At 47.6% G+C, this 8,902-nt stretch overlaps 1 long non-coding RNA gene across 1 annotated transcript; it reads right to left on the bottom strand.

The window, feature by feature from the left end:
• Positions 1-1,001: 1,001 nt before the first annotated feature.
• LOC146049698 (uncharacterized) lies at positions 1,002-5,056 on the bottom strand. The gene is made up of 3 exons (XR_014466185.1): positions 4,926-5,056; positions 2,213-2,287; positions 1,002-1,301 (listed from the first exon to the last, which is right to left on the bottom strand). It is a non-coding gene; the product is annotated as an uncharacterized LOC146049698 (long non-coding RNA).
• Between the last annotated feature and the right edge of the window lie 3,846 nt (positions 5,057-8,902).

Here is an 8,902-nt window from a genome sequence, read left to right as displayed (position 1 = left end):
AGACAGACACTGTCTCTGCTCCTGTGTGTACAGACACTGTCTCTGCTCCTGTGTGTACAGACAGACACTGTCTCTGCTCCTGTGTGTACAGACATTGTCTCTGCTCCTGTATGTACAGACAGACACGGTCTCTGCTCCCGTGTGTACAGACACTGTCTCTGCTCCCGTGTGTACAGACAGACACTGTCTCTGCTCCCGTGTGTACAGACAGACACTGTCTCTGCTCCCGTGTGTACAGACAGACACTGTCTCTGCTCCCGTGTGTACAGACAGACACTGTCTCTGCTCCTTGTGTACAGACAGACACTGTCTCTGCTCCCGTGTGTACAGACAGACACTGTCTCTGCTCCCGTGTGTACAGACAGACACTGTCTCTGCTCCCGTGTGTACAGACAGACACTGTCTCTGCTCCCGTGTGTACAGACAGACACTGTCTCTGCTCCCGTGTGTACAGACAGACACTGTCTCTGCTCCCGTGTGTACAGACAGACACTGTCTCTGCTCCCGTGTGTACAGACAGACACTGTCTCTGCTCCCGTGTGTACAGACAGACACTGTCTCTGCTCCCGTGTGTACAGACACTGTCTCTGCTCCCGTGTGTACAGACACTGTCTCTGCTCCTGTGTATACTGACAGACACAGCATTGCTCTGTAATTCCCTGGTATAATATGTTCTATCTCTATTCCTGTGTTATCTGCGCAGGTCCATCACACATTATAATGGGGGACTTTTCTCCCGGGGTAGTGCGCTGCAATGATATTTGCGCACACGGGCGCACGGATCTGCAGCAAACATTTGAATCAGGCCTCATGGACCAATTGATTATAGGGTGCAGTAATTTCTCTTTATATAATAGCCCCAGTGCACCACGACTTGCATGAAGCAGACTCAGAGACATATTTAACTCTTTCACATCGCACAAATAACCCAGGTTGTTGTCAGTCGACGTCCGGTGTGAAAGGGCCTTTTGTACGTTTGGTTTGTAGAACATAATCCGAGATTAGTTGTTAAATAGAACATTTATTGGTTTTCCAACAATAACGGGAATAGTTCATATACATTTTAATAAGAAAACAAATATGGATCACGTTACATTTATAGTGAATACTGTACTAGGCATTACATAGATACTGCATAGATCACATTTGCTTTGTGAACTACAAGATACAATATACAGAGTATATAGGGAGAGTCCATCTTCAGTGTAGAGCGGGTCACTTGCAGCAGCTGCAGGTCCCGTCTGTGCACACACAACCCTGGCTGCACTTACTACAATCACCCGGGCAGCAGGAGCAGCAGCCTGTGGAAAACATAAGGCAGTCAGTTGTACATATTCCGTGTGTCAGAATACAGATCAACGTGACAGGCTGCATGAATAATGCTAAATAAATTAGAAGTAGATTCTGTGAAATAGAACTCCCATCTTAGTAAATTCTCCTTAGGAGTGCAAATGGAAGACGTCATTATCTACCCTCCAGAGAGATTTTGAAAAGGAGATAATTTATAGAAGGTCAGACAAATGATGCATGCTTACAAGGTACTTAACTTGCTGTTTATAGAAAAATAAGAGTCCACAGAGTTTACTTTTGTACTTGTAGTACATATACTCTTAAATACTAGAACATATACAATCCCATAAGTATGAGCGTATATGTTCCAAATTCAAAGGGACAGGGAGTTCTAGGTTTATTACAGTAGAATTGGTTCTAGGTTACCAATTTATAAGATCAGTCCACCCCCTCCCCCCCCCCCCCTCCCCCAATTATTTTGGGGTCCAAGAAAAGCAGCGATATTCTGTACTTACAATACATCTAGGGCTGCAGGCAAAAAATTCTGTAGCCACCCACTGTAATTACTAAGCCATATTTGTTTTATGTGAAGGTGCTGGATTTGCGTTTTATGCCGTTTATATTACAGAGAGATAATAATCAGTATGTAACTAAAAAAGGTATTATTTCCAGAGGAACTTACTTAATATATTATGTATTATAGACTATGACTATATTAGTCCTTGGTGACTGGTGCGCCTTTATAATACAAATGTATTACCCAAACTGTGCATAGTAGGGCTGGTTCTGACCAGTAGGTGGATGCACAATGAAGTTTAAGCTTCAGGGTCCCTCATCCTGGAGGGGCCCCTTATCCTGGTACCTGAATGTTATCCCCAGTGCCCAAATATCATCCCCAGTGCCCGAATAATTGTACACTTACTTGTCTTACTTGTCTTGCATGATGCACACTTGCAGTTTCGACACTTGCAGGAATCTTTGGAGCAACAGAAGTCGCCTGGGAGAGAAACAGAAACAGAATTACAGACTAAAAACAAAACCGTTCAGAATTCATTTCCCATATATCCTTATGTCTCAAATATCCTGTACTTCTGGTTGTGCCTCTGGTTGTACACACGTCTTATGATTGGCCACCAGTAGCACTAGTTTTGTCTAGCACTTTTGACCATAGATAATTTGATTTGGTCCCAGACAATCAACCCGAGGTGCCCTTTCAAGAGCCTCCCAGCCCCCTACAGTGCCTAGACACAGTTTAGGAACCACTGCCTAAATTCACTATGGGATCTATGTACTAAGCTAGGGAAAGAGATAAAGTACCGTCAATCAGCTCCTAACTGTCACATTACAGTCTGTATTTCAACAAAATGACAGTGTGGAGCTGGTTGGTTGGATTTTATTGATTAAGCCTTGAGGGTCAATCCAATTCAGCGCATAGGATGCAAGAAGTGCTGTTGTCGCTGCATTTTTATTCCAGCAACGCCACCTTCAGGAGGTTTAATTACACCCCAATTCGCACAGAAGTGTTCGGAGCCCTATGGGGCAGTGCCCCCCTTTGTGTGACTCGGTACTTGTGTATTATCACGGTGCCCACTACGGCATTTGCGTAGTGGGCTATTCACGGTAGTGAATCATATCGCAACGCATGCCATTATTGTATGGCATGCGATGCGATGCAATGAGATGCGATTTTCCTATATAATGTATTCACTGCTCTGTGTCAGTGAATACATAAAAAAAAAATAGGGTGCGATAAAAAAATCGCATCGCATGCCATTAGTGTATAGCATGCGATGCGATGAGATATCGGTTCTGATTGGACCTATAATAATGCCATTTAATGTGCTATACCATTAAATGACATATCAATGACCCCACTATCCACGTCCTCCCGAAGCGTGGCGAGCGCAGCGAGGTGCGGCAGGATGCGTCCATCCGACCTTTTCGTACCCCCACTATCCACTTCGGCGTGGAGTTTAATTTATATAGTGTGGCAAGCGCAGCGAGGCACCTAGGCCGAAGCGTGGCGAGGGGACGCGTAATACATGTAACATAATATGCATCCGCTCGCCACGCTTCGGGCTCGGTGTCTCGCTGCGCTTGCCACACTATATATTATCAACTCCACGCCAATGTGGATAGTGGGGGTAGGAAAAGGTCAGACGGACGTGTCCTGCTGCGCTCGCCACGCTTCGGGATGATGTCAATACTGAGGGGGGGGGGGGGCGTTAATAAATGACTTTATAGGTATAGTACATTAAATGCCATTATAACAGTTAAAATCGCATCGCACCACATGCCACAGAATAATGTTTGCGTACGTAGTAAAATCGGGCGCCGTGCTAATACACAAGTACCTGTGACTCTCAGCCACATAAACTGCGGCCACTGTCACCATGACTCACATCCGCTACTTCCTCAGGCTGAATAGGATTGTCCCTTTGGATGGAGATAAAGTCACCAGAGGTAAAGTAACCGCCAACCGGCTCCTAACTGCAATGTTAGTGGGTTTGTTTGAAAAGGAGCTGGTTTGCTGATATTTAATCCCCTCCAAGGCTTAGTACATAGAACTCCTTCTCACTAACCACTTTATCACTCTCCAATGATTAGTAAATAGAGCCCATTGTTAGTTGAATTTATTATAACTTTAATATCTATAAGCCATGGCCCCACATACTGTCTATATAATGTGACTATTGCCATCCTAGGCATACGTAGGGATGGCCATCGACCATTGATGATTCAAAATCATTGATGGCTTATGGTCGATGTAGTTTAGTTTTGCTATCTATGGGGGGGGGGGGGGCATGTAGTTTCCCTCCATCGATGTCAAGTATAAACAAATAGTTTTGTTTACTTTTTTCCCTGAGGGGCCAGGACACTGAGCATAGCTCCGCCCCTGATACCTGTGAAGCCCCTCCCCCATGTTTTTATTAGCCAACAGGACATACTTGCCTACCTGACCCTCTCCATGCGGGAGAAAAAGCTCTGTTCCTGGACTTCCCTGGTAATGCATGATTGCCATCACCTGTGGTGAAACACCTTTACCTAGCTCCCCACAGGTGATGGCAATCATACATTACCAGGGAAGCCCAGGAACAGAGCATTTTCTCCCGCATGGAGAGGGTCAGGTAGGCAAGTATGCAACAGGACAATCAGTCAAAGAAAATGAATGACCATCGATAGGTATAATGCCCCCCATACACGGTCCGTTTTTTCGGTCCGTTCTGTACTTTTAAAGTACACATCGGATGGGATCGCATCCCTAGTGCATGCACTGCGATCCGATCCGATGTGTACCTAGTACAAAAAGTATGTGCAGCACATACTTTTTGTACCGTACTATGTGATGCGTGGGAGCGCGCATCGCATAGTACAGAACGGAGCCCTACACAACGGACCGTGTATAGGCTCCTTAACATTGATGGTCATCTATTTCATAGTATGACACGATCGATGGCCAGTTGCATTATTGCCATCGATGACAAAGTCAACATTGGACATCCCTAGGAATACGTCTTTTCGATCCAGAAATTTAATTTTCATTAGATATTACCAATCTATCAGTACAGATACTAACAGGTAACATACAGCCATTACTAGTATTACAATGCTCCCACTGTAACACCTCTGTGTACCTTGTGTGCAGTTACAGTCCTGAGGGTCCATTGCTGCTGTGGATATACGGATGTCTGGCAGTTCTGTGTTGCTGTTGCTGTATGAGGTATACAGCTGCTCTGCACTTATATAAACACAAGATCTCAGGCTGAGTGCAAAGCACAGAGCACACCCACAGACCATGTGATACAAGCGGCCATGTGCAAGGACTATCAACACGGATGTGTGCAAAACCTGCCGAGTCACGGAAGGCAGAGGATGAGCCAGCAAAAGTGTAATGCCTGCTCTCCCCGATGCTGCTGTTACAGACGCTGCCAGCAATCTCTATGTAATACTATTATACCATTGTTATGTCTGTGTCCATGTCGACACAACATGTGCCGACAGGCGATATTTCATGCCCTACCATCCACTAGGGCGTGGTGGGAGAATAAAATAGTGTGCCCAGCGTAGCGAGGCACCGTGCCCAAAGTACGGCTAGCCATGCGTCATGTCATTCCGGTTTAAAAAAAAAATCGACTTTTTCAAAGTCGACCTAATTACCCAGTCGACCTCATGACCCACTCGACTTAAAGTCATGTCGAGCTTCCTGCATGTCGACCATAACTCATGTCGACCTTAATGTATGTTGACCTAACGCTTGTCGACCATAATGCTGGTGACCTAATGATCCATACCCACTGGGAGAACCATACCCACTGGGAGAAAGACATCCTATACATTATTATTTATACGGCACCGCAAGGGTTACGCAGCACCTAAAAAAGTCCATTCTTAGGGGCACTCGAGGAGCACTGGCCATGCCGACGAGCACAGCGAGTCATGCAAGGGGATGCGGTACACTCTGACGTGTTCTTGTCAAATGCATTGACATTTGGGACAAGAAAATGTGAAAAACTCATGTCCATCTTTGACTGTCGACATTACCATTGTAGACCTAATGCTTGTGTCGACCTTCCAACCCTGTCGACCTTAGCCAGGTCGACATCCAGTAGTCAACCTAATGCATGTCCACCCAATGACCCATACCCATGCAGAGACAGTGAGCTGTATACAATAGTGCAGGCTGAGCGCAGAGACAGTGAGCTGTATATAATGGTACAGGCTGAGCGCAGAGACAGTGAGCTGTATACAATAGTGCAGGCTGAGCGCAGAGACAGTGAGCTGTATAGAATGGAACGGGCTGAGCGCAGAGACAGTGAGCTGTGTAGAATGGTACAGGCTGAGCGCAGAGACAGTGAGCTGTATACAATAGTGCAGGCTGAGCGCAGAGACAGTGATCTGTATAGAATGGTACAGGCTGAGCGCAGAGACAGTGAGCTGTATACAATAGTGCAGGCTGAGCGCAGAGACAGTGAGCTGTATAGAATGGTACGGGCTGAGCGCAGAGACAGTGAGCTGTATACAATAGTGCAGGCTGAGCGCAGAGACAGTGAGCTGTATATAATGGTACAGGCTGAGCGCAGAGACAGTGAGCTGTATACAATAGTGCAGGCTGAGCGCAGAGACAGTGAGCTGTATAGAATGGTACGGGCTGAGCGCAGAGACAGTGAGCTGTGTAGAATGGTACAGGCTGAGCGCAGAGACAGTGAGCTGTATACAATAGTGCAGGCTGAGCGCAGAGACAGTGAGCTGTATAGAATGGTACAGGCTGAGCGCAGAGACAGTGAGCTGTATACAATAGTGCAGGCTGAGCGCAGAGACAGTGAGCTGTATAGAATGGTACGGGCTGAGCGCAGAGACAGTGAGCTGTATACAATAGTGCAGGCTGAGCGCAGAGACAGTGAGTTGTATAGAATGGTACGGGCTGAGCGCAGAGACAGTGAGCTGTATACAATAGTGCAGGCTGAGCGCAGAGACAGTGAGCTGTATAGAATGGTACAGGCTGAGTGCAGAGACAGTGAGCTGTATAGAATGGTACAGGCTGAGCGCAGAGACAGTGAGCTGTATAGAATGGTACAGGCTGAGCGCAGAGACAGTGAGCTGTGTAGAATGGTACGGGCTGAGCGCAGAGACAGTGAGCTGTATAGAGAGGTACAGGCTGAGCGCAGAGACAGTGAGCTCTATAGAATGGTACGGGCTGAGCGCAGAGACAGTGAGCTGTAAAGAATGGTGCAGGCTGAGCGCAGAGACAGTGAGCTGTATAGAATAGTGCAGGCTGAGCGCAGAGACCGTGAGCTGTATAGAGTGGTACAGGCATAGCGCAGAGACAGTGAGTTGTATAGAATGGTACGGGTTGAGCGCAGAGACAGTGAGCTGTATACAATAGTGCAGGCTGAGCACAGAGACAGTGAGCTGTATAGAATGGTACAGGCTGAGCGCAGAGACAGTGAGCTGTATAGAATGGTACGGGCTGAGCGCAGAGACAGTGAGCTGTATACAATAGTGCAGGCTGAGCGCAGAGACAGTGAGCTGTATATAATGGTACAGGCTGAGCGCAGAGACAGTGAGCTGTATACAATAGTGCAGGCTGAGCGCAGAGACAGTGAGCTGTATAGAATGGTACGGGCTGAGCGCAGAGACAGTGAGCTGTGTAGAATGGTACAGGCTGAGCGCAGAGACAGTGAGCTGTATAGAATAGTGCAGGCTGAGCGCAGAGACAGTGAGCTGTATAGAATGGTACAGGCTGAGCGCAGAGACAGTGAGCTGTATACAATAGTGCAGGCTGAGCGCAGAGACAGTGAGCTGTATAGAATGGTACGGGCTGAGCGCAGAGACAGTGAGCTGTATAGAATAGTGCAGGCTGAGCGCAGAGACAGTGAGCTGTATAGAATGGTACAGGCTGAGTGCAGAGACAGTGAGCTGTATAGAATGGTACAGGCTGAGCGCAGAGACAGTGAGCTGTATAGAATGGTACAGGCTGAGCGCAAAGACAGTGAGCTGTATAGAATGGTGCAGGCTGAGCGCAGAGACAGTGAGCTGTATACAATAGTGCAGGCTGAGCGCAGAGACAGTGAGCTGTATAGAATGGTACAGGCTGAGCGCAGAGACAGTGAGCTGTATACAATAGTGCAGGCTGAGCGCAGAGACAGTGAGCTGTATAGAATGGTACGGGCTGAGCGCAGAGACAGTGAGCTGTATACAATAGTGCAGGCTGAGCGCAGAGACAGTGAGTTGTATAGAATGGTACGGGCTGAGCGCAGAGACAGTGAGCTGTATACAATAGTGCAGGCTGAGCGCAGAGACAGTGAGCTGTATAGAATGGTACAGGCTGAGTGCAGAGACAGTGAGCTGTATAGAATGGTACAGGCTGAGCGCAGAGACAGTGAGCTGTATAGAATGGTACAGGCTGAGCGCAGAGACAGTGAGCTGTGTAGAATGGTACGGGCTGAGCGCAGAGACAGTGAGCTGTATAGAGAGGTACAGGCTGAGCGCAGAGACAGTGAGCTCTATAGAATGGTACGGACTGAGCGCAGAGACAGTGAGCTGTAAAGAATGGTGCAGGCTGAGCGCAGAGACAGTGAGCTGTATAGAATAGTGCAGGCTGAGCGCAGAGACCGTGAGCTGTATAGAGTGGTACAGGCATAGCGCAGAGACAGTGAGTTGTATAGAATGGTACGGGTTGAGCGCAGAGACAGTGAGCTGTATACAATAGTGCAGGCTGAGCACAGAGACAGTGAGCTGTATAGAATGGTACAGGCTGAGCGCAGAGACAGTGAGCTGTATAGAATGGTACGGGCTGAGCGCAGAGACAGTGAGCTGTATACAATAGTGCAGGCTGAGCGCAGAGACAGTGAGCTGTATATAATGGTACAGGCTGAGCGCAGAGACAGTGAGCTGTATACAATAGTGCAGGCTGAGCGCAGAGACAGTGAGCTGTATAGAATGGTACGGGCTGAGCGCAGAGACAGTGAGCTGTGTAGAATGGTACAGGCTGAGCGCAGAGACAGTGAGCTGTATAGAATAGTGCAGGCTGAGCGCAGAGACAGTGAGCTGTATAGAATGGTACAGGCTGAGCGCAGAGACAGTGAGCTGTATACAATAGTGCAGGCTGAGA

Source organism: Crinia signifera, chromosome 12 (assembly GCF_055691185.1).
Source record: "Crinia signifera chromosome 12, ASM5569118v1, whole genome shotgun sequence".
NCBI classification, from domain to species: Eukaryota; Metazoa; Chordata; class Amphibia; order Anura; family Myobatrachidae; genus Crinia; species Crinia signifera.
The sequence above is the reverse complement of the archived record's forward strand: the minus strand, read 5'-3'. Positions and strand labels throughout refer to the sequence as shown.